The following is a 24714-nucleotide window of genomic DNA, read 5'->3' on the forward strand; positions in this document are numbered from 1 at the left end:
CACTCCAGACGTCTTTGGAGAATTTGGGAAAAGGGGTCTGAGTGAGAAAGCACGACTGAGTTACTCTAAATGTCTTACGTTAGTTTTATCGCCCTTTCCAAACGCGTTGGGCGCCATGTAGTGTAGTTCCTATTTTCCCAATAGGCTCTGCGCATTGGAATAGTACCTACAGCAGTAAAGGCCTAGGCCAGACGTTAACTAGGTCTACTACTGTCGATACTAGACTTAAGTTTTGGGTTTGCCAGCGTAGCTCAGAGTTCGCTAGAAACTTTCTCGAATGTTCAGGAAAGAATTAACTCCCCTGATTAGACAAGAAGGGATTTAGTTTCTGACAACCATAGAACATGACAACTTTGCTCTCCCCTAATCAAGAGTCAATCTCAAGAGTCGTGTGAGCACAAGGCAATTATTTTACTCAGTCAGTACGTGCATTCTTAGTCTCATCAGATTGTAGAGAAAAGGAAGAGACGGGCGTGTTCAATAAAAAGGTGTTATTTATTGATCAGTCTCTTTTCTCGTACAAGAGAAATGGATCGATATTATTGCAATACTTATAGTTAAGTAAAGTGCATACATTAAAAGCAATAGTATAAAATAATACTGTAAAAACATTGATATGGTTTCTGAGCCATATGATGTTTAAAATGATTAAAATATATTTACATACACATATACATTTGACTAAACGTACTCAACTGGTGTTTCTAAATACGCCTACCCCGTGTACCTGACCTAAGTCTAATGCGTGGGCGGGAATAGAAAGTTACAGTTTAAGTTAAGTTTGTTTTTGCCAAGTGAATAACTAAAGAATTCTCTGTGAGGGGTTATTCAGTTCTGTACCTGGAATTTAGGATGAATGAGGAATGGTATCTCTTTCTCTGCTCTCGATATTCCAGGCTGCCTGCGAGGGCTGCCCAGAAGCGCCGGTGCTGGGTCTCTCGGCTTGAGATAGCAGCGCGTCTCTCAGCGCGTCAGGAAGGCGGGGCTGCTGCCAGCGGGGTCTGCTTCTGCTCTCGGCTTCGGCAAGTATGGCTGCTCCGTCTCGTCACCACGCGTGTGTTTGCATAGGGCAAGATCGGCAATATTTATACCTTAAAGGTGCCGAGATTGACGTAAGGATGGACATAGATACGTCAATAAAGATGTCATACGACTTGCTCGTTAGCACATTCTTTTACTGAAGTTCTCTGTGAAATCAAAACAATGGCCGCACGGATTTTCCAGGTTGTCATAGGTTTGATTTGTTATGAGAACGTCGTATGCCTTATCAGGGGCTGGAGGAATGTCGCTTGTCTAATTAGATCTCAAGCGTTATGACCTAATCAGATAACACGTTCCTGTGCCGTAGTGTGACTGCGTCAGATAACGGTATCTGCATCATGGGGGCTGTTCTTGCCTCATGGGCTGACTGTTAGTTAACTTGATAGTTAGTTTAACCAGAATAGGGTCAGGAATAGGGGGATCGATTCAGAACCTATAGGAATACATGACAATCCATCCATTCACCCTTTCACTTATCAATTCATCAATGCATCCATCCATTATTTCACTCATCCATCCAACCATTCACTCACCCGTCATCCACCCTTTCACTTATCAATCCATCCTTTCAGTCATCCATCCACCATTTTACCCATCCATCCACCCTTTTACCCATCCAATTGCCGATCCATCCCCCATTCCACCCAGACATCCACCATTCCACCCATACATCTATTTATTAATCCTTTCTCTCATGCATCCTTCCACCCACTCATCCATACATCCTTTCTTTCATTATCCATCCATTCACCCTTTCACTCATCCATTCATTCCATTCACCAATCCATCCAGCCATTCACCCATTCCTTAACTAACTTACTCACCCACGTTTTCACATTAATTATGAGCTGAGCCTTTGTCTGCAGAGTTGCAGACAGAAGAGGCCCATCAAGAACTTCACCCTTGCTGTTGTCCCAAACCAAGGCTGGGGCGGTGGAGGGTTCATTATGCCCCTGCACCTAGGCAATCTGAAACCTTGGAAGTCATCAGTCATGCATAATGCACAGTGCCAGGACGTGAGGCAACCGTGACATGGTGTTGTTTCCAGGGCTTTAAGTGGATTGAATAAACTTGGGGGTCTCTCCAAAAGGAGTCCCTGATGTAGTTAAAAGCATGGCTTAAAACACAGTAGCTAAATATCTGTGCTTAGCATAGTGTGCTGCCCAACTGGTATTCTGCAACTTCTGTTATTGCATCCAGATATATATTGCATCACACCTACAACAAGCCAGGACTATTGGCTTTGTCAATGGTTGTTAGTTTCATAAAATAAAAAAGCAGCAACTATGGCTTCATTGTATATAATATTGAAAATGCTTCAGTTCTAAAATGATGAGGCTGTGAAAGACCCATACCCCTTCTTTTTAACTTCTTTTGCAGGCTCCTTTACATGAACTGGATTCTGTACATTTATTTCATTTCATGAGGTGCAACATTTTTCTTTATGTACTGTTAAAACAGAATTCCCTGCCCTATACCGAGTCAGGAGGAGGCCCACCACATGCTTTAACAGCCCAGACAAGCCCATTGCCACTCTGCGTGTGACAATCCGCCGGCGTACAGAATGGCAATGGGCGGGGTGGGCTGCTCTTGTGCTCAGCGGATGATTGTGAGGCTTCCCCGTCAGTGAGTTGAGGCTTCTCACAGTGTTACAGTGCTGTTCCCCAATGCCCAAAATTACAGAGGTAAAGGGGATCATCACTGACAACGGACGCGAGATCCAAATCAGGGACGGTCCATGAAATTTAGGGATGGTTGGTCACCCTACTTGAAGGGCAGGCTTGCAGGCACGAACTCCTAACCGGGCAGTCCAGCCAATGGCAGCTGACAGGGGGGGCTAAAGCCTGTTCTGCCCAATGGGTGTTGCACGCCTGTTGGTCCATCAGTTGTGTTGCACTTCATTCAGAAGACATCCTAAAGAACACCTGTCAGTGGTGTGACAAGGGGGGGACCGCCCGGGGTGACACAAGTGTTTAGGGCGACGCCCCCCCCACTCGCGTACCTGCGGCCGTCGTGGAGCGTCAGACATGCAGGAATCGCCAGCACCCAGGCTCTGAGCTGCAGCCGTCATCGGAATCTGCCAGCAAACCCGCTCTTACAAGCAGGCCTCCCAAGGCAGCCAAAGGTCTAGATACCCCACTGACACCTGTCACATGATGACTCCGTCTAGGCACTAGCTGGCAAGGGTTCAAAGGTAGATGCAGGGCTTTAGGTGGGATAAAAAAACTGGGGGTCCCTCAAAGGGGCGTGGTCGATGTAATTAAGGGCATGACTTAAAAACAGGTATGCTGGAAATCTGATTTTAGCATAGTGTGCTGCCCCACTGGTACTGTGTTGATTCCTTCATTGCATCAAATAATATTACACCTCACCAGGACTACTGTCTTTGCCAATGGTTGTTAGTTGCATAAGAGTAAAAGCAACAACTATGGCTTCATTGTATAGCATATTGAAAACGCTTCAGTTCTGAAAAGGTGAGAGTGAAAGAACTCTAACGAGTCTCTTAGAAGTTACATCAAAGGCAGTGAAGGGTGGTACTGCTGCAGAGTTAATATTTATTTTTTTGCATCATGAGGGTAAGGCAAGAAACGAAAAGGCCGATAGGGACCCGTCTCAGAACCTGCCAATTTGAACTGCCAGTGCCGAACCGGCCCACTTAAAAGCCCAGGGTACATGGGCAACTGCTCCGTGGTGACCAGCAGCATAATCAATCTGCTGATGAAAGGGAAATAGTTGCAGTTACACTGTTGCCAAAGGACAAGATAAATTGTTGGAGTAGTAGGCAAAATGCTAGACTTTGGGGGGCAGATTTACAAGCCCCTTGCACCACGTTTGCGTCACTTTTCCCATGTTAAAAGTGACGCAAAAGTGGCGCAAGGGTCTTGTAAATCTGCCCCTGGGTCTCCTTGTGAGTCCACAGGATACGGTCTTTATCTCACAAAGTGAAATCTGATACCCCAGGGTTCGGAAGACTGTATGTGTGATAATGACCTCTAAATCTGAGTTTAGTCAGTGAAAATGGTGAATTTGTGATTTTCACATCAAATTCCAAGTCACAAGATTTAACAGGCATTTTCCACAGGTAAATTCAATTAGGTTTGTTCTGCCAAACGTTTCCCGGTGAAAATGTGGAGGTAATGGGAAATTGCAGCAAAATGTATATTTCTGATCCCTGCACAAACAGGTGTTTGCACAGGGTTCCGTCTTAACTTAGCCGCTCATGGTGAAGGCCTGACTGGCAACGATGGATGTGATGTGAGAATGTATTTTCCTCTGGAGCCAAGTGGAAGTCGAGATTCAACCAACTATTAGTATTACATTATGAAAACAAGATTATAAGTGATATATTATGATAACCAAAACATGGACTCTTGGCGCTAAAAAAATTAATGCCACCCGTCTTTGCAAGCTTCCTTATTGGGGAAAAACATTGTTATCAGGCTGCAGGTGAGGTTCCTGCAGCTTCAAAGACAGTGGAGAGCACAAAAGGTGAGCTGCCAGTACCAAGAACATTCTCTGGGAGCTTGAGATTTGCAGATCTTTGACATCATAAATTGCTTTGAGTAGATAGCTTACAGGAGAGCCTATGAAATGTAAAGTGCTACTATATGAATGACAGATGGTGATGATGTCACATCCTGTATGTGGTAGCACAATATAGAATTTTAAATATAGGCTTGCACAATATCATTATGAGTAGTAAATATTTTTGTGTTTGATACTTTGGCATTCAACCTGCAGTGAGATTTCATGTTTGCATGTACGTGGTGGTTTCTGTACAATGCAAACTTAGCTCAGAAGCACTGAACAGGGGATGGAGCCCGAGGGTAGGGTACACACCATTCAAAATAGAAAGGATCCTGGCAGACACTTCTGTGTGGCGGGGGATGCTCCTTAAAAAGATGTAACTACTGCTGCTTTCTGAATTGCAGTAGAATGTAGGGTTGGAGCATTTCTGATGTTGGGTATGTTGAACAAGATCATTGAGGTGTTGATGGGGAAAGAATAGTGTCTGATGCCCATTTAGAGGGTCACAGGGCAGGTAGGGGCTACTGGGCCCCAACTGTGATGGATGACATCATTTGCCACAGATGTCTTGGGGTCAATCCTTCTATGGATCTGCAAACTTGGCCAAGTGCAATGCTTTCCACAAATGACGCTCTGCTTAACAATGGTTAGCAGTCACAGGTTTCTCAAGGAGGTAGTGTGGGATGCAAATGCTCTGAACCCAGGACAAACAACAGACATCACTGTGCAAAGATATGGCTTGCACAGTCAGCAGAAACAAGGCCGGCTCAATGGAAGGGCACACACAAAGGGTGCACAATGAAGTTTCCTCAGGCGGCAGATGTGGTGCCATTCTTTCTTGGTTTTCTTGGTGGTGCGTTCTTGGAATATGAGGTCCGGGCTGAGAATTGACCCCAAAGATTTTGCTGTTTGTCAGTTGGAGGTGAAGCCACTTAGGTTCATGTTCAAGAGACAGGATTGAACTTGTGGTTGTTTAGAATTGTTTGCAAACAAAACAAATGCAGTGTTCATTTGACTGAGTTTAAGGTGAGTGCTTGACATTTATGTCTGGTTTAGCCTGAACCAGGTTTTGAGTCAATAAATGGCATTGGCAGAGAGAAGTTTGAGCTATAGTCTGGTGTCACTGGTGTATTGATGGATCTCAATGCTATTGTTGGTTGGTATGGATCCAAGGGGCTCCAGGCAGAGGCTGCAGTGGACTTAGGAGATGATGGAGGTCTGAGAGGTAGGAAGCTTTCAGGATGTTATGGTTCCCATCAAATGATGCCACTCGGCAAACCCATGCATGTTTCCATGGTGTGGATCTGTGCTTAGATGCTGACTGTGTTGAAAGTATCAGAGAGACCAAGAAGGATCAGGAGGCAGGGATCTATTCTAATTTTAACCTTTATATCTCTGCTAATCCATTCAAAGGGGCTTGTTTACAAGCCCCTTGCAGCACTTTTGCGTCATTTTTTAGTTGGGAAAAATGACGCAAAGGTGGCGCAAAGGGCTTGTAAATAAGCCCCAAAGTATGTTGCTGTTTTGTTTCATAACACGTTTGGGCAATTTTTGTCTATGAACTTGCACCATGTGACATCTTTTTGCACTGATTACTTTTGTTCCATTTTTACAGTTGTATTTGTTCATGATTACTGGAGCTATTTTTAAAAGAATGGCCATATTATGGCGTAACTACAGTTTACAAGTCTCTTTGTTGCTGTATTTATTGTCAATTACTTATATGGTTTATTAAGTATACCATTACAATTAAAGACATTCTTTATATCTCCCAATAACACACCCCACTAGAACATTGTTATTCAGTTTAAATATAACACCCAGATTCTAAAAGAGATTTACAGGGCAGCTCCAGTGGCCTTTCCCTGCATTCCTGTCACATACACCAAAATGGGGCTGAACTTGTGGCTTCACATCAAATTTGCGCAGAGGTTGCCCCTGCAGTCCGCTGTAGTCATGTCAAAGACAGTCATATTTGCGTCCTTTCATGTCTTATCTGGAAAAAGGTACAAAATGTTGACCCTTCTCCTGATCACTGAATTTCATAAAAGAAAGACCAGCTAATTAGCAGTCACTGTTATTGCCCCTGTTAGGCAAATACCTGTAAAGCTCAGGGGCATATTATCAAGGACGGGCGATACATTATCGCCGCTTTTATCGGCAGGAAACTGCCGATAAAGTGGCGATAATGGGCTTGATAATATGCTCTATGAATTCCTATCGAAGCCCATGTTAGATGTCTTCACATCTAACATGGGCTTCGATAGGAATTCATAGAGCATATTATCAAGCCCATTATCGCCACTTTATCGGCAGTTTCCTGCCGATAAAAGCGGCGATAATGTATCTCCCGTCCTTGATAATATGCCCCTCAGTTTTATGTAAATCTGGATAAGAGTTGGCTCCAAGGGAAAAATGCACTGCTTGCATATCGTTTTTATGGAATCTGCGCTTTATGTGGGTCAATTGATAATTAATTATTTATTAATTGTTTAAAAAAATTGGAATTTTAAGTATATGTTTGATTTTTTTCGAATGTTTGTACTTTTATGCATTGACAATAATGCGAAATAAAGGATTGATTGATTGATATGTAAATCTTTCTGCTTCTGACTGCTTCAGTGTTATCTCCATTACTCCTGTAAAAACGAGATGGAAGAGGTAAATTGCCTGTTATTATATGTAGGCTTTCTTTCTAAAAATAAACATGATTTAGGAGACTGTGTTATTGACTCTGCCCGTAGTATTGTTTTCCTAATGGAAACCTGGCTCCACGAAGCAATCGAAGAGGCGGTTTCACACACTTCTAAAATCAATAGCCATGGAAAATGAGGAAGGTAGCTGGAAATTAAGGGTGTGTGAATTTCGCATAATTTGCTTTAGTGTAATTGAATACAATTGATCAAAATGACGTAGAATTATGTGAATATCAAAGCTGGCACTTGGTGCTGTATTTTAGCATTATGTGCATCATCTTCCCACTTTGGGTGTAATGATATATTTCATTCTAACCAATAAGTGCAAAAAACACAAAAGTACTGCGAACAACAATTGCTTGCACTCTGTCATACACATTGCTCTCTTGCATTAAATTTCTACCTGAGATTGCGCATTTGTGGTAATTTCTTGGGGGTGGCATAATGGCATAATTTAGGGAATTTCACATAACAGGAGTAACGCAAAATTCAAGAATTATACCAATTATGCTGGCATAAAGTAAACTTCTCCTGGACCTAGTACGCATTCAGTAGGACATTTCACTTCAGTGGACTTAGCACCAACAGAAATCCTCTTAGTATATTCCTGATATTCACCTAGAAACTTCATCAACTTTTTTCACATTCTTGGTGTATCTCTAAAACATTGTGAACTTGATATGGCCACACTCACTAAATTCAATTTTCACAATACAGAGGTCCTGATTTTAGACAGAGCTATGCTCATTTATTTTCATTGTTATATAATCATTTTATTAAAGTTTAAAGTGAAATATACAACACCAACATTCCCCAAACCAATCTTACCCTGCACTTCGCCCCAGTTCATGGAGATGTACAGGTATATGAAAATTGTGGTACTGGTTGGGTGTGAGTGAAACCCTACTCAAGCAGGAAATGAACCACAATTCTTGTTGGGGAGAAGTCACAAGTAAACTCTAAATTAACCTGTACTTAACTTGGGTAGCCTTGCACAGGACAGTCAGGCTTTACTCAAAGACAATTTGTAAAGTATTTTTGCAGAACTGCAAACAGCATTAACATGAAAACATCCCAATTAAAAGGATCCCGTACCAGATTAGATACATAGAGTACATTTTAATAAATAAAACAAGAGAAAAACAACAAGAATCTAATCAGTGGAACCTGAGATACGCAGGTTTACATTTTTCCGTAAGTTTAGCACCAAAAAGCACAAAGTGACAACTGTGGATATCTGGTAGCATTGGACTGGACAAAGTCACAAGTTCCGGCTGACTGCAATGGAGCTCAGGCTGACTAAAAGGGCCCGTTAGGCCTGCTGAACAAGAGCACCGTAAATCCCGGTTGTCGAGCATTGCAATGTCCACTGTCGAGGATGTGTCATGTAGCATTGGTTGCGGTGTGATTCGAGGCTGCGATTAGAGGTCTCATGTTGCCAGCAGGGAGACCGTCAATGGTGGAAGCTTGTGATGTGAAGTCATGCCTTGAGGATGTTCTCAGCATGGGCTAATTCCAATGAGACTGTGAGAATTGTGATACATAGTCCTGCATTGTCGTCAAGGCTTGCTGTCGACAAGGGGCTTGCGATGCAAGGGCCTGCGTCAGGGTTGTGTCGCACAACGGTAGTTCCGAAGACGCTGAGGGCTGTGAGGTCAATACAGAGCCCTTGTATTGGAAGAATCAATGCAGCAGAGGCAAACCATCTGTTGTGCTCAGAGTTGCGGTGCCCAGCAGAAGAGATGTGTCAGTTCTGCTGGATCCACAGATGGGCTAGCAGAGCACCTTCAGGCTCACTTCTAAGGGTCCTGGACTGGGATGGCACCACTTGGCAGTGTAGAACTCACAGCTGCAGAGTTCAGATGCTGGTTACAAGAGACTAGCCCTTGGAGTCACTCTGGGGGTCCTGGGTACAGGTTGCAGGTCCAGTACTTCTCACCCAGACAAGAGGGCAGCAGGCAGCAGATCAGCACAGCAGGCATCAGTCCCCAAGCACAGCAGTCTAGCAAAGTGGCAGTCCTTTCAGCAGCAAGGCAGTCCTTCTTCCTGGCAGTATGTTCAACAGGTCCATAAGTGTACTGAGGAGTTTGGATCTGAGGTCCAATATTTATAGCTGGTACCAACATTGTAATAGTGGAAGCTTCCACTCCCCTCAGGTGGCAGGCATTCCCTTCCTCCCTGTCCTGGCCCCAGCTTGTGTGGAGTCAGAAAAGACTATTTAAAAACCGTTTGTGAGAGTGCTCAGGCAGATCCTTTGTGATGTGCAAGAGTGGTAGGTGACAGCTCCCCCGCCTTGTTAATGCAGAGTGGTTTATCTTGCCAACACCTAGCTTCCTTTGCCTCACTGTCTGGGAGGAATACACACAAATCAAATAGACCTAGTCATGTAAAAACAGATACAGGCAGAATACACTGCATGGTTGGGACAAAAAGAAAGCCATCTTTCTAAAAGTGGAATTTTCAGAATTGTGACTAAAAATCCGACTTAAAGAGTCCTTTGTATTAAAATTCTTTATAGACCACACTCGATCTGTCTACCTGCTCCCAATTAGAAGTTACAGCTTATTAAATGAAATAAGGTACTCCAATGTTATACTATGGGAGAGGCAGGCCTTGCAGTACTGAAAAATGAACTTAAAAGTTTTACACTACCAAGACATGTAAAACTTAAAAGTACAGGTCCAACTTTTTATATACGCTGCACTTTGCCCTTTGGGCTGGTCAGGGCCCACCCTAGGGGTGACATATATTTAGTAGAAAGGGAAGGTTTGGGCTTGGCAAAATGATTATTTTGCCAGGTCAAAATAGCAGTTTAAATTGCACACTCTGGCTGGAATGAAAGGCCTGAGACTTGTGTAAAGGCTACTTAAGTGGGTGGCACAATGAGTGCTGCATGCCCAGAAGTCACAATTAATTTACAGGCCCTGGGTACATATAGACCCACTGTACCAGGGATTTACAAGTAAATTAAAAATGCAATGTTGTTGTAAGCCAATTCTACCATGTTTAAAGGGAAGAGCACAAGTGCTTTAGCACTGGTTAGCAGTGATAAAGTGCAGAGAGTAACAAAGGTCAATAAAGATGGGTTAAGAAGACAGGAGGATGAAGGCAAAGCATTTGGGGATGACCCTGCAGAAAGGGCCAAGCTCAACAATCTGAATGAACCATGTGTCACAAAAGCATTACACAGAAACTATCTTATTCACATAGGATATCCTGCAGTCCCTGGTTCCTGTGGGCCCTCCCAGCTCCCACCATAATCCTACTATAATCATGCCAATTCATCCAAATTTGAACATGTTTCTTAGGGTAGCCTCTGGGCTCATAAATCGGCATCTGCAGAGCCATACAGTGATCCAGGCTGCGTGCCCATCACTCCAATAGTGGCATAATCTGCTGCCCCTGTCTGTCTTTGTAACCAGGAGCCCTAAGTAAAGGAGAGCCTCCTTCCACCTGTTAGAGTCCATGCCTTCAGTAGTATGGAGCAGGGCGAGCCTAGGTTCTGAGCTCAAAGACCAACTCAGCACCTTCCTTAGTGTCGATGCTCACCTAGTTTCAGCTGGCTCGGCCTTAAGGAAACCCTTGAACTCGTAGCTTATTAGCCTCACAGTAGTGATGGCTGCAGCATATTTAGGCCGGGGTTAAGGCCACTGATAGCTGGATATGCTATTTGAGGCATAGAAGATCTGGGCATGAGAAACATACAGTAGCCCCTATGTGCAGAGAGCAGTTTCCTTGCTGCTCTGGGCCACATTTATTTTGCTTTACAGAAACAACACCCACATTTGGGGGTTGGTTTCAGTAGTTAATTTGTAAAAGTATGGGTGCCAGTGCCCAAAGCTCATCTCAGAAGCCATTTGCCGGCGTTATTAAATGTTGCTGCACCCGCTACCAAGGCTGCATAGCCTTGCAGCCACTTCAAGCTTCTTTGAACAACTATAAGTGACTCCCTACCCCTTTACCTCACTCTTACAGGTTCCTGCCTTTCTCCCTCTATGAATTTTGTTTAATCTCTGTCTTCTCTGACTTTCCACTTTGTTTGTGTTCCCTCTTTTGCTCTCCATAAATGTCTGATGCAGAAAAATAAGCAGCGGAGCCTGTCCCCTGGGCCAGAAGATGTGGTCCACCAATTCCCTTTCTCACCTATTAGATTGGTAGAAAAACGTATTGCTAGTTTACTCCTTTGCAGTAGTGCAGTAAACCTAGGTTTAATTAGAGTCTTTCATATCCAGGTCTGTTTTATATACAGCCTCCACAAGATCCTTCTGAATGAATGGTGCAAATTCCCTAAAATTAGCTAGAGAGCTATATGTAACAGGCAGTGAAACACATATCTGGTTATATAACATATATGGAGTGTTGTTTTGTCTCCAGTATTTAACAACTTTCTTCATTTCATCTTTCTATCCTTATCATTTCTTATGCAGCCATGCACAATTTCGTCCCTGTTCACCAAGAAACCACAATTCACACTTTTAAGAAACAGGTCCCTAAACTCACCTCCTTCAAACTAGGGCTCAGCGGTAAGTCTGGGCAGAGTTCTGCTGAGCGGAACTCAGTGAAGTGCCCAAAAATTCTGTTGCGCTATGCCGAGTTTCGCTAGCACCGGAGTGCTCTAGGTCATGCCGTTTGTGCTGATCTTTAGCACCAGGGGCCTCATTTATGAGGCCTTGCGTGAGTTTTGCGCTTCCGATGCGTCACTTTTTGTGACGCATCGGCGGCGTAAAACATGCCTCCTGATGCGCACTATTTACAAAGTGACGCATCTAAGCAGATGCGTCACTTTGTAAACCCCTGCGCTACATTATACCTGCCTCAGGTATAATGTATGCAGAGGGGGCGTTCACCCGCAAAAAGCCTCGTAATAGTGACGCAGTGAAATCTATGAGATTTCACTGCGTCACTTTTAGGACGCTGTCGCGTCAAAATCTTGCGCCTGCCTCACAGCAGGCGTAAGACTGACGCAAGCCCTTTCACATGGGGCTTTCCCCATGTGAAATGAAGCATTGCTGGAGTTGCGTCACATTTGTGACACACTCCAGCAATGCGTCACTTTTGCGCCTACAGATACGTCAGAAATACTGACATATCTGTAACTCCTTGCGACATGATGCGTCATATTATAAATATGACGCATCAATCATGTCGCAGGGAGAGTGCAGTGAAAAGTGACGCATCGCTGTTTTGACGCATATGAGGCCCCAGGTGTTTGCCCCGCAGTGGAAAATCAGTGCGATGGCACCATGCGCGGTGCAAGATTGAGCTGCTTCTTGCTGCCACTCGAATAGCTTTTCAATTCGAGGGGCAGCTTCCTCAACGCGAATGGAAGGTTTCCCAACGCGAGCGGTCGCAGCCATCTGCGACTGCCAGCCTTGAGAAATCTCGCCAGGAGGGTGTCTGGAGTGAGATTTTTAATGGCTCAAGCTCGTCCAACTTAACGTTGGCGAGTGAGGAAAGAACTCCGCTCTGCAGAGCATAGTTTCTCAGAACTCCGCAAGTTACACAGATCGCTCAGTGGGAAAAACTCAGTGAGCGGTATTTCACATCCAGGTCTACACAGCAGTCGGATCAAAAAGTGTCATTATACCAGATGTATTTCTTAAGAAAGTGAATCTCAAAAGTCTACTTCATTCTCTAAATACACAATGATACTCCTGTACATTTTCCCCATATTATTCAACAGAGCTGGGAAAACCACAACATTGTGTGACTTATTGCTCAAAAGTGAGTCCCACCAACAATGTTCCCCAACTTTTCTGTATAGTTGTAATCAAAAACATTCTCATAAGAAGCAATCTGCTTAGTTTCAACCATGTTAATTATAGTACGTTAGGGCAGAACAATTAGGGGTTGAACCCCAAATGTAGTGTGGGTAGTGCTGTTGGGGATTTGAACAGTATAACTAAAGTTTGACTGTTATAAAGTGGTGAGCAATTAATTTTCCACCCCCTCCTATTGGACACACACATTTGCATTACTATCAAGAGTTCAATATTAAAACATATTGAAAAGTAGTGAAATCTGAGTTTGGGCCATTACCTTCTGTGTGGGTGTGCACACTAGTGATTTCCCCCAGTTAAAGTGGTGGAACCATTTCTGCTGGAGAAGAGAAAGTCATTTTGCAATTGCCCATTCTCCTTTCAGAAGAAATAAATAACATCACGCTTTTTCATTATATTAAGTTTGGCACTATTAGTCACAGTATAACAATCTGAGTTTGGTGAGGTTCGTTTGCAGTTTGGGGTCATTTGAGCATACCATCCTACGAAGATACAATATGTTTCAACCCATCACACATGCATGTACAGGTCTGGCAACAGCTTTCCGTTATGATCCATTGATAAATAATGAAATCCGGTTTGAGAGTCCAAATTTTGTGCCGATGTTGCTGGGGTGTTTTTCCTGAGTAGCATTGATGGCAATCAAAACAGCAAGTATTGTCAAAGCAATAGGTCTGGACAATCTGAGAGCTTTTTGTTTTGCGTTGTCAGTGTTATTGTCTTTTAACCATATCTTATGAAGTGGCATAACCTATTGGCTTTGCTTGCAAAGACAGGTATACAAACTTTAACTGGAATGTCTAAAGCAAACAGCTCACAAAACGAGAGAGGCCTCAGGAAGACTATAACCAAACTTCACATGTGCTCTAATAATAGCCCAGATAGAGCGGCCTGCTTCAAAAGATTGTTGCAAGGAATGTTTATACACTCGAGCAGTGCTTCTAGGTGCAGAAGATGGGATAATGAATAAATAAGTCAAACGTTGGTCTTGAGCGTATAGGATATACTCTTGCTGTAGACTAAGAAGCCCACTAGGGCATCAGCCTCCTGCAGTTGGGACAATATACGATTGGATTGGGTAAGAAGTATATAGTGTACAGGATGGTTGTTGTTTTTTTCTCGTCTGTCCGGGTGAAGGTATTTGTAGTAGCGAGAAGTTAGTGATTTAGGCATGAGCCCAAAAAGGTAAATAGAGTAGAAAGTAACCCTGGGCAAAGCACTACGCTCCGCTCGCGGAGTTTGCGAAGTTTTTGCAACTTCGCACTACGCGAGCGGCACGTAGCACAGTGCGAACATGCGTAGTGCAGCGTAGCGTAGTGCAGCGCTCATTTTTTGCTTGTTCGCGGTCCTGAACATCATGTTCGCGACCGCGAGCAAGCAAAATGACATCCCGGCGAGATTCTCAACGCGAGGAGGTCAGGTTTCTCATTGTGAGTGGTTGCGCATGCTCGCGACCGCTCTCAATGAGAAACTACCTGTTCGCGTTGAGAAAGCTGCCGCTCGAGTAATAATCTCCTCGAGCAGCAGAAAACTACAGCTCGCACTGTGCAAGATGCCGTTTTCAATGCTTGCACAGTGCCGGATGCTTGTCCGCACTGTGCAATCATTGAAAACGCATCTTGCACAGTGCGAACATGCTACTACGCAGCTCGCATAGTGCTACGTGAAGTTCGCGTAGTGCGAAGTGCACTTTGCGTAGCTTCACGTAGCGCTACTCCGCGAACTACGCCCACCCTTAGAAAGAATGGAGTTCAACGATCTGCGATTGAGGCACCACGTGGGATGAGTAATATAGTGACAAATCTAGCCTTTTGGCCAGTGGTGTGAATCCAAGTCACACACAAGAGCAACTGGGCAAAAATATCAGAAAAGATATGGACCCTGTCTGAAAAGGATTCTATTTCCTAAGACCTCTAGGTATCAAAAGAAATTAGAGTAGACGCCTCAGTCACTTTAACGTGACATGCTTCATCATTGGTGCCTATCCACACAGGGCGGACTCACACAAAAGAATAGGAGTTTCTAGATAAAATCTGGCAGGATAAGCAGGGATCCAGAAATAGAGAAAAAAGTTACAAATACCTACAGGTGACTGCACGAGGTATTCCATCTCCAATAACTCGCGGATTAGCAGGAAGTGGGGCTCCTTGGGTTTGGCCGGACGCTGATTGACTGAGGAAGCGGCTGCAACCACTCCCCTCACCTCCCCCTGATGTCAGACGCCAGTATCGGCAGCGAGTAGCCACGAACCTGCCGAATCTGCTGCTTTCATCAAGCCATTACCCAGGAGCCTTAGAAGTCGGCTCCTTTGATCCTGTGGTCGGCAGGCTGTCTTTTTGCAACCGGCGGCTTGCAATTTCTTCTGCCATTCGAGAAAAAGGACGAATATTTTCTGATGGCCTCACTGGGTGTGGTGAGCCTGCCGGGTGGCAGTGCACTTCTTCAGAAAAATAACTTAGTCCTGGCTTGACTTTGTGGTTGTTGATTGCTGTGGCCCTCCGGATATGGGGATTCGGGGATCATCTTCAGGGACTCAAGGTTTCTCTCAGAGAGGGGGTAAGTGAAAGATTTTCCTTGCCCACCTTGGTTGAGGGTCGCTGAGAAGGTCTCATAGGGCCCCCAAAGTCCCTTAAGTAGATCTGGCAGCATTTTTGAGCAGCTACTGGCGAGGGACTTCGTATGTAGGACAGTATGCGAAAGCCTATTAAAGGAGCAAAAGGGATCACTCAGGCTCCGACTCTAGGCCAAAAAGTTAAAAAAACGTGCTATCCAGGCCACGGTGCAGTAAAACCACGCAACTGCATTCAGGAAAGACCTTCCTCTTCCATCAGAGTTCGTGGAGATGGCGGGCACTGAGGCAGCTAAACACGATCATTATGAGGTAGCTCTGGCGGACTCGAACTCCTCCATTAGTCCTAGTGAGATGGATTCTTTAAGGGCAGATTCACCAATCTCCGCTGCTACGACCAAAGAGACTTCGACTCCTAGGGGGGCAGTGAGGGAATCTTCAGAGGTTAGAAAGTACCCTATTTTTTTTAAGCTAAACAGGGTGGGTCCTTTACTGAGGCGGAGCCAGAGCAGGAGACGGAGGGCAACAACCTCTTAATAGCTGAAAACTTTTTGGACTCAGGCCCAGAAACTTTAAATCCACCATAAGGAGGAGGATCCATTCATCATTTTATGCCGGTGGTCTCAGGAGCCTCTATGTCAACTTTACTAGAGATACCTGACCTGACTGATCAATAGGGTCCCTAGGCGGAGGACAGGCCCAACTTAAATCAGATCGATCCTCCGCTAGGCAGAAGCTCTTTATCTATGCAATGGGATGCAAAGAGTTGTCTTAATTTGATTCTGGAAGAAATCCGCGACTTAAAAACTTCTCAATCTGTTGAGACCACTGCAACAAATGCCCGTTTGACGAAGATAGAGGAAACCATGGCTCAGATCCCGGCACAGCTCTTGGAGGCTGAAACCAGGATTTCCCAATTGAAAGATCAAATGTCATTTCTGAATCTTAAAGTCGCCACCTTCCAGTCTCAGAGAATTTCACTGGATCTTAAATTGGAGGAGTTAGAGAACCATTCTAGACGCTCAGATCTCCGAATTTTGGGCATTCCGGAGGGCATAGAGGGTCAGCAGATGCTACATTGGAGATTGATTCCTTTATAAAGAGAAATGTCCTCCCAGAATTTAATGGGACTCTGACAATAATAAGAGCCCATCATGTTCCAGCACACCTCCCTCCTAATGCTAAGTTTCCACTGACTATTTTGGTTAACTTTGGAGACTTTAGGGTCAAGGAACATATCTTGTCAAGAGCCATTAAACAAAGACAGTTTTCTTCGGCAGAAGTGCCATTATGTCGTATTTTTTCAGACATATCAGCTTCCGCAGCAAAAAGGCGGATAGAATTTGTTAAAATGTTACATCTGTTTAAGGCACAAGGGGCGCAAGCTATGATAGCCCAGCAGAGTAAGCTGAAGGTGCTAGTCAAAGGCACATTTTATATCTTCTGTAATGTTACAGAGGCACAGGAATTATTGCAACAGATTTTGATGGATAAACCATTATGGCTTTAAGCTAATCCTCAGTTAAGAGGTTGGGGGGCTTTCTTCCTGGCTATGTAATGAGCTATTATTTTTCAGAGGATTGTCATTGTGTGTTCTATGATTGAGTCTTTGTTTATAAAGATGTTCATTGCTGGTAAAAGGCTGTTAAATTGCTGCTTTTTTTTATTCAGGAAAGGGGAGTTGAGGGCAGGGGTGGGTAGCCAATCAGCTGCACTATGCACTTTTATCTTGATCCACATAATTGCACACAGCGCCCGAGTAACTCGCATTCTCTACCCCCAGGTTGCCTTACCCCGTCCTGAAGAAGACTCGCAGTTAAGGTCCAACTCCCCCTGCTTGCGCTAGTTGAGTTGAAACATCGACGCTCTCCACCCACACACTGTACCTGTTCCCCAGCTCAGCATTTCGTTGAAAGTGCATTTTTGTGCATGTCTGAATTAACAACATTTTTGTAAATAGTTGTTCCAATTGCGGACAGGTCTTCCGATACTGGTCTTTTTCCCAGTGATTGTCGAAATTATTTAAATAGTTTTTCCTTAATACCTATGATCTTCACTTTCACTACCCCACACTATCACTCCCTAAGTTCCCTTTCTTCTCCCCTCGTGCAACCTATTACTATTGTATAAAATTGTGTTTTAAGTCAAATTGGATAAATAAATGAATTGCAAATGATATTGGCTTCTCCGGCACATCTGTAATTCTGTTCTCTGATTTAACACATGCATTAGTAATATGTTTTTGATTGCAATATGATAGAGGCTTTACTTAGGTATTCAATACCAATGTTGTAGTTTTTACATCGCACAGATTTTTTAGATCAGTATTCAGTTATTGTGGAATAAGTCTCGGACCATTCTTTATATTCCCGCATTATACCCAGGTCCGGTGATGATTATTGGGTTACCCCATTACCTATAATGGTGCACTAGGCACCAAGTCATTGTGCCTGTAGATACAGGTTGTTGGACTCTGAGCAAGGGCGTCCATCTGCTCAGGCAACAATGGGTCAAGGGAGGAGACACGGGGTGGAAAGGGAGCATTTGGGAAAAAACGAAAACCATATTTTTGATTTTTATACATCCGTCCATCGCTATTTAGAAAGGAAGAAGGGAGGTAGAAAGGGGGGGGGGGGGCAAGTCATTCCGCTGGTCTTTAGGTGCACACTGATTGTTAAAGTGGGAACTCTATTACTTATAGTTTACTGCATATCTGCTATAGCGTAAATGGCAAATCAGGAATATGATAAATGGGAAATAAGGAAGTTCTAAAGGTGGTTTCTTTTAATGTAAATGGCCTAAATAATAAGAGGAAAATGAGAACCATGGAAGCTTGGACTAAGACTGAGAACCCGTCAGTTATCCGGTTACAGAAGACTTATATACCAGCGGGGAATATAGCAGACTTCTCAATGTTTAAATCATAGGCTGCATATAGGGGTTTTCTTCATCCTCTGCAGCCCACAGAGGAACAGAGATTTTTCTTAGCAAGAAATTGCAGGCCGAGGTAGTTAACTCAGCGAGTGATCAAAGTGGTAGATGGTGCTGGGTCACCTGTAATTTAGGAAATAGATCATTGACGCTTGTCAGTTTATATGCCCCGCTAGAGGATAATCCCACCCCAATTGAGGAATTCTTCCAATCCTTAATCCAGGTTTCAGGGGACATAATAGTGGGAGGGGATTTTAATTTGTTAACAACTTCGAAAATTGACTCTTCATCCAAGGCAAAAAAACAATTAAAGCAAACATCTTTTAAATTGGTTCAAAATTATAGCTTAATGCTTGATATAGCTGATCCTTGGCGGGTGGCATTCCACACTAAAACTTCTTATACCTGTTTTTCAGGGATATTTTACACTTTTTCACGTTTTGATTTTTCTCTTATTTCTAAAAGCTTGGTTTTAAACTCACCCAAAAATTCTGCAGAACGGGCTCTCGAATCACCCACTGATAATTTTAGAATTGGAATTGGGCAAATGTAAGAAATTATCCACAAAATGGCAGTTGAATCGACAATATTTATTAGAGGAAAACTGGGTATCCATTAATAAAACTGAAATCAGCGAGTTTTTTTAACGAAATTATGGCTCAGCCCCACTAGATGTTGTTTGGGATTCATTTAAAGCGTTTTTTCGAGGGTTTGCCGTTTCTAAAGATGCAGGGAATTCAAGGGCTAGGAAGGAGGAAACACATTTACTTGAGCAAAAACTGAAAAGGTACCTTGATAGATTCCTCTCTAGCCCCTCTGTGGCAAACCGTCAACAGTTGGATCAGGCTAAACGGGACCTGGCTAACAAATATTATGCTAAGAGTGATTCCCTTTTTCAGCAGAATAGGCACAAAATGTATGAGGAGAGCAATTATACCAGCAGATTTTTGGCATGGCAGGCAAGGGAGCGGGCTGCAAGTAATCAAATACTCACACTGAAATGACCCATCTCAGGTTCTCATTTGGAGGACACGGATGCAGTTGGTAATATCTAAGTATGGGTAAATTTTGCGGATCTGCGGTCCGCGAATTCCTGTGAAATCTCAAAAAAGTCCGCGAATTCGCGGATTTTCCAGAGAAATCACGGATTTTTTTGCGATTTCCATCTACTCAACTGGAGTACTTTCTACTGGCTAATCAGTAAGTGCTACCTCGTTGGGTAAATGTATAGTGCTTTTCCTACACTGCAGCTGCGTAAAGGGCCAGAAGATTTGTCTCCACTGACCATGTGTGCCTGTAACTTTGCCACAGTGCCAAAAGGCGACGAGGTCCCTTGAGGGAGCTGTCCATCATAGTTGGGAAAGGGCGGGAAGACGTTTGATACCGCTAGTGTGTGGTGCGGGGTTTCTATGCGTGTTCACATGCCTCTTGTGTATAAAGGGTCAGAGAGCGAGCAGGGCAGCAGGTGAGGAGAAAGCACCCTCCTGGTCACAGGAATGGGGATTGCGCTCGAGAAACTCAGAGATGCAAAGACCTCCCTCGGGTATTACAGATAATTTTCGATGGCAGATATGGGGTTAAAGCACACTTGCCCAGCCTCAACCGTGCTCACTAATGTTTTGGGCTGATTAAAACGTTACTGAATTTGAGCTTCAACTCGGGCACCTGCTTTATTTATATCTGTAAGTGCTTCCTGTTGAGGTTTAATTTTTGTGACAGGAGCCTTGTGCCAGAATGAATCCTGCCCTGCACAGTTATCCACGAAGATGCCACCGTTTTGTGCAATACCTCTACTTAACTGGAGTACTTTCTACTGGCTAATCCAGTAAGTGCTACCTCGTTGGGTAAATGATGGTGCTTTTCCTACACTGCAGCTGCGTAGGGCCATAAGATTTGTCTCCACTGACCATGTGTGCCTGTAACTTTACCACAGCGCCAAAAGGCGCCAAGGTCCCTTGAGTGAGCTGTCCATCATAGTTGGGAAAGGGCGGGAAGACGTTTGACACCGCTAGTGTGTGGTGCGGGGCTTCTATGCGTGTCAACATGCCTCGTGTATAAAGTGTCAGAGAGCGAGCAGGGCAGCAGGTGAGGAGAAAGCAGCCTCCTGGTCACAGGAACGGGGATTGTGCTTGAGAAACTCAGGGATGCAAAGACCTCCCTCGGGTATTACAGATAAATTTTGACGGCAGATATGGGGTTAAAGCACACTTGCCCAGCCTCGACCGTGCTCACTAATGTTTTGGGCTGATTAAAACGTTACTGAATTTGAGCTTCAACTCGGGCACCTGTTTTATTTATATCTGTAAGTGCTTCCTGTTGAGGTTTAATTTTTGGCCCACAGGAAGCACTTACAGAGTTAAGGCAGGTGCCCGAGTTGAAGCTAACTTTGTAACCATTTTAGAATGGCGCCAGCAGGCACTCTGGCAGCTTGCTGGCGCCATTCTAAAATGGTTACAAAGTTAGCTTCAACTCGAGCACCTACCTTAACTGTGCTTCCTGTGGGCCCCTAAAAAAAATCCACCTGCGAATTCGCAAATTTTTCGGCAATTTCGGGAGATTTGCGGATTGCGAAATTGCCGAAAATATGCAAATTTCGCGAGCGGAGCGGATTTTGCGCCCATACTTAGTAATATCATGGTTCAACATTATGAGAGGATATATGGCTAACATCATTCCATTGATAGGCCATCTTTGGGGGAGTTTCTTCAGGAAAATGAATTACCTGCATTAACAGATTTAGAAAAAAGGAGTATGGCGAGACCATTTACAAAAGAAGAGTTAGGGGAGGTTATTAAAAACCTTCTGAATGAGAAAGCCTGTGGGCCTGACGGCCTCCCTGCTGTGCTTTTCAAAACACTTATGAGTGTAATTGAGGATTTTCTCCTTTTATTGGCAAATTCGATTATTGAAGGAGGATCTATACCTCTCTCTTTTAGAAACGGGAATGAGCTCAGTTTTTTAAAAAAAAGGTAAAAATAGTGAAGATCCTAATTCATACCGTCCGATAATGCTTTTAAATTCTGACTACAAATTAATTACCAAACTTTTAGCCAATCGCTTTAATGGGATAGCTTCACATTTAATGCATTCTGATCAGAATGGCTTTATCGCTGGGAGGCAGCTTGGAACCACTACACATTTTTAGTGGAGGTACTGGACTACTTTGAGACCCAGAAGATTCAGCATTAGTACTTTTTTTTAGACACTGAAAAGTCATTTGATTTGGTTATTTGGGAAACTTTATTTTACATTTTATCGAAATTTGGTATACCCTCCTAAATTACTGGGCTGATCGAGAAGCCATATATGAATGTAGAGGCCAATATTATTATCAATGCCACTCAGGTTGGTCAAGTAAAAGTTAAAAGGGGAACCCCGCAGGGATATCCACTGTCCCCGATGATATTTGACTTTTTTATTGAGCCTCTTGCGATTGCAATTAGGAATAAAGGGGACATTTGCCCCCCTCTTCCAAGCATGAGTAAAATCAAATTATACACAGACGCCATCATGCTTATTTTAAAACTGGAAGAGGAAGTGCAGGTAAAAGCCTTCCATATTTTTGATCTTTATGAGTCATTTGGCAGCTATTAAATTAATAAAAGAAAAACAGAGATAATTCTATGTGGCTGCACATCTAGGGTTGTACATCCCAATATTTCTTCGTGCTTTAATTTAAATCCCAAGGGGTATCTGGGGATCAATTTTCAGCCATTTATTTCGGAACTATATGATCTGAATTTTGTTCCATTGCTACGAAAAACCCAGGACTTTTTTTCACGATGGAGCTCTCTCCCTTTCACCATTCTTGGCCGGGTCACTTTGATCAAAATGTCGGTGCTTCCATTGTTTAATTTTCTTTTCTCAACAATTCCTTGTGTGCTAATTACTTCCTTATTTATGAAAATAGAGTCAATGCTTACATCATTCCTATGGGATAAGAAAATCCCTGATTTGCACTTAGCCCTTTATATGAAAAGTTGGAAGACGGTGGCTTAGCCCGCCCCAATTTGAAGAAAAACTACTATGCGTATTCTACACAATATATGTCTAGATTTAAGCAGGGTTTACAGTCGGGTCTTTTTATCAACTTCTTTATGAATTTAATTTGTAAGGAAAATCAGATTCATTGCCCACTATCAATATTTAGATCTCTGAAATTAGTTAGATACAAGTGTGTAGACTGTTTTTTTCACAAACGCCAGGCATTGTTTAGACGGTATTCCATTCCAGTTATCAATGCCATAACCCCAATTGCAGATCTTTTTGTTTCAGCAGGTATTATCTACACAAAATTGGACCAAGGCTGGGTTTCATAAACTTTATGATTTTCTCCAGAATGAAAGATGGTTGATGGTAAGAAAGATGCCTCAATCAATCCCCGGCAACTTCCTTCTTCCTGGCTCCTATAATATTATTAGTACATGTTTTAGTAAGCTTGATCTCCCTCAGATTATTGGTTAGAAACAGCTAGTCTTAGACCTGCTGGAAGAGAAGGTAGTGAAAAAGCCGGGGGATTTGAAAAAATGTCTAGCCGTAATTAAAGGGGCAGACTTGGCGGCCAAGGCCGTAACAAAATGGGGTAAACATGAGGACTTAGAAATCTCAGTAAATACATGGGCCACAGTTAATAAGTTAAATTTCAGTTCAGTCAGAGGGGCCAACTGGAGGAGGATGTTATATTTCAGCAAGTGGTTACTATATAGAACCCCTTGTTTTGTAGCTAAAGTTTACCCCAATCAATTGGGACAGTGTTTCAGGTGCCATACTCACCCTGCAGCCAATTGGACTAATATAATATTACAGTGCCCCATGATCCAGAAATTCTGGAACAATATTTTTGAATATCTGGCAACAGAGTGTTCGATATCTATTGGATTTAATAATCGACTAATAGTTTGGGGCTATAATCCAGATCTAGGGCTCCCCATAAAGTTGATTACATTTTTATATATTTGTGTGGCAGTCGCCTTACCACCCGCATATAGAATGATAAGTATAAACTAGAGATATTGATATAGGCCAAAACCATCACCTAGCACCTTGTGATCATTTTCACTATTTAAATTTCGGGAAGGTGACCTTTATCAGGAATGGTACTGTCCTGACCCCATTACCTTAAATGACAAGGTAATGACTATACGTTCCCATGAAAATCAGAATGGGAAAACGAGTTGTGCTCATTTATATAATACTGTGCATTTGGATCTGTCTTTTTCCTCACTAATACACCTTTTGTTTCCAAGGTATCCCCCAAGGACGGAAGGCCAAGCCAGGTGAGAGCCTTAGGGCTCACATGTGTGCCTGGTATGCATGTGAAGTAAGGCAGGGATGCACTATATAGCTCTGACAAAGGCCCCGGACGGGTTCTTAGTATGGGCAAAAACATGGTGGCTTTTACATATTAGGGTTAATTGAACAATTAGATTCAATATAAACCCTGAAAATCTTTTTATTCATACCCTAGGTAGCTTACCAATAAAGGAACCCTTTGGGTATACCCTACCAGGGTGTGGATAGGCGCCAATGATGAACCATGTCACGATAAAGTGAGTAAGGCGTCTACTCGAATAACTTTTGCTACACGGGTTGTCCTAGGAAGCGGAATCCTTTTCGGACAGGGTCGATATCTTTTCTTTTTCTATTTTTTCCCAGTTACTCTTGTGTGTGAATAGTGACTTAGGGTAAACACAACTAGGCATGTAGTCTCTCGCTCTCCCTTTTGTGTAATTAGCCTAATCCTAGTCAAACAACTCGGTGGGTAAGCGCACCTAGAGCTGAAATCTGTGTGACTCTTGCAGGACACAGATTTAAATACCAGAAAGCTCAGAGGGTTAATGCATCTGACGTTAGTGTGGAGCATACTGGTCACCAGTTCCATTTGTTGTGAGGCAACTAACTCATGGCAATGCACTGGCTGTGTGTAGGCACTATAGCAGTAGAGTACGACGGATCATGTGCACTTCCCCACTTGGCAACCTCTAGCCTCTGACGATCCTGCCTACAGCATCTTCCCTTCAATCTGGCACTGCTTGTCTCTGGTGATCCAGAGTCAGAGCACTGAGAAGCAGGCTGCATCAAAGAATGAGTCCTATAAAATCAAGCGGCGATGGTGGAGCAAGATGGGGAAAGCAATGATGGACGGAGGGGGAAAGCAGCATTGAGGGAG

This window comes from Lissotriton helveticus, chromosome 10 (assembly GCF_964261635.1).
Source record: "Lissotriton helveticus chromosome 10, aLisHel1.1, whole genome shotgun sequence".
Classification (NCBI taxonomy): Eukaryota; Metazoa; Chordata; class Amphibia; order Caudata; family Salamandridae; genus Lissotriton; species Lissotriton helveticus.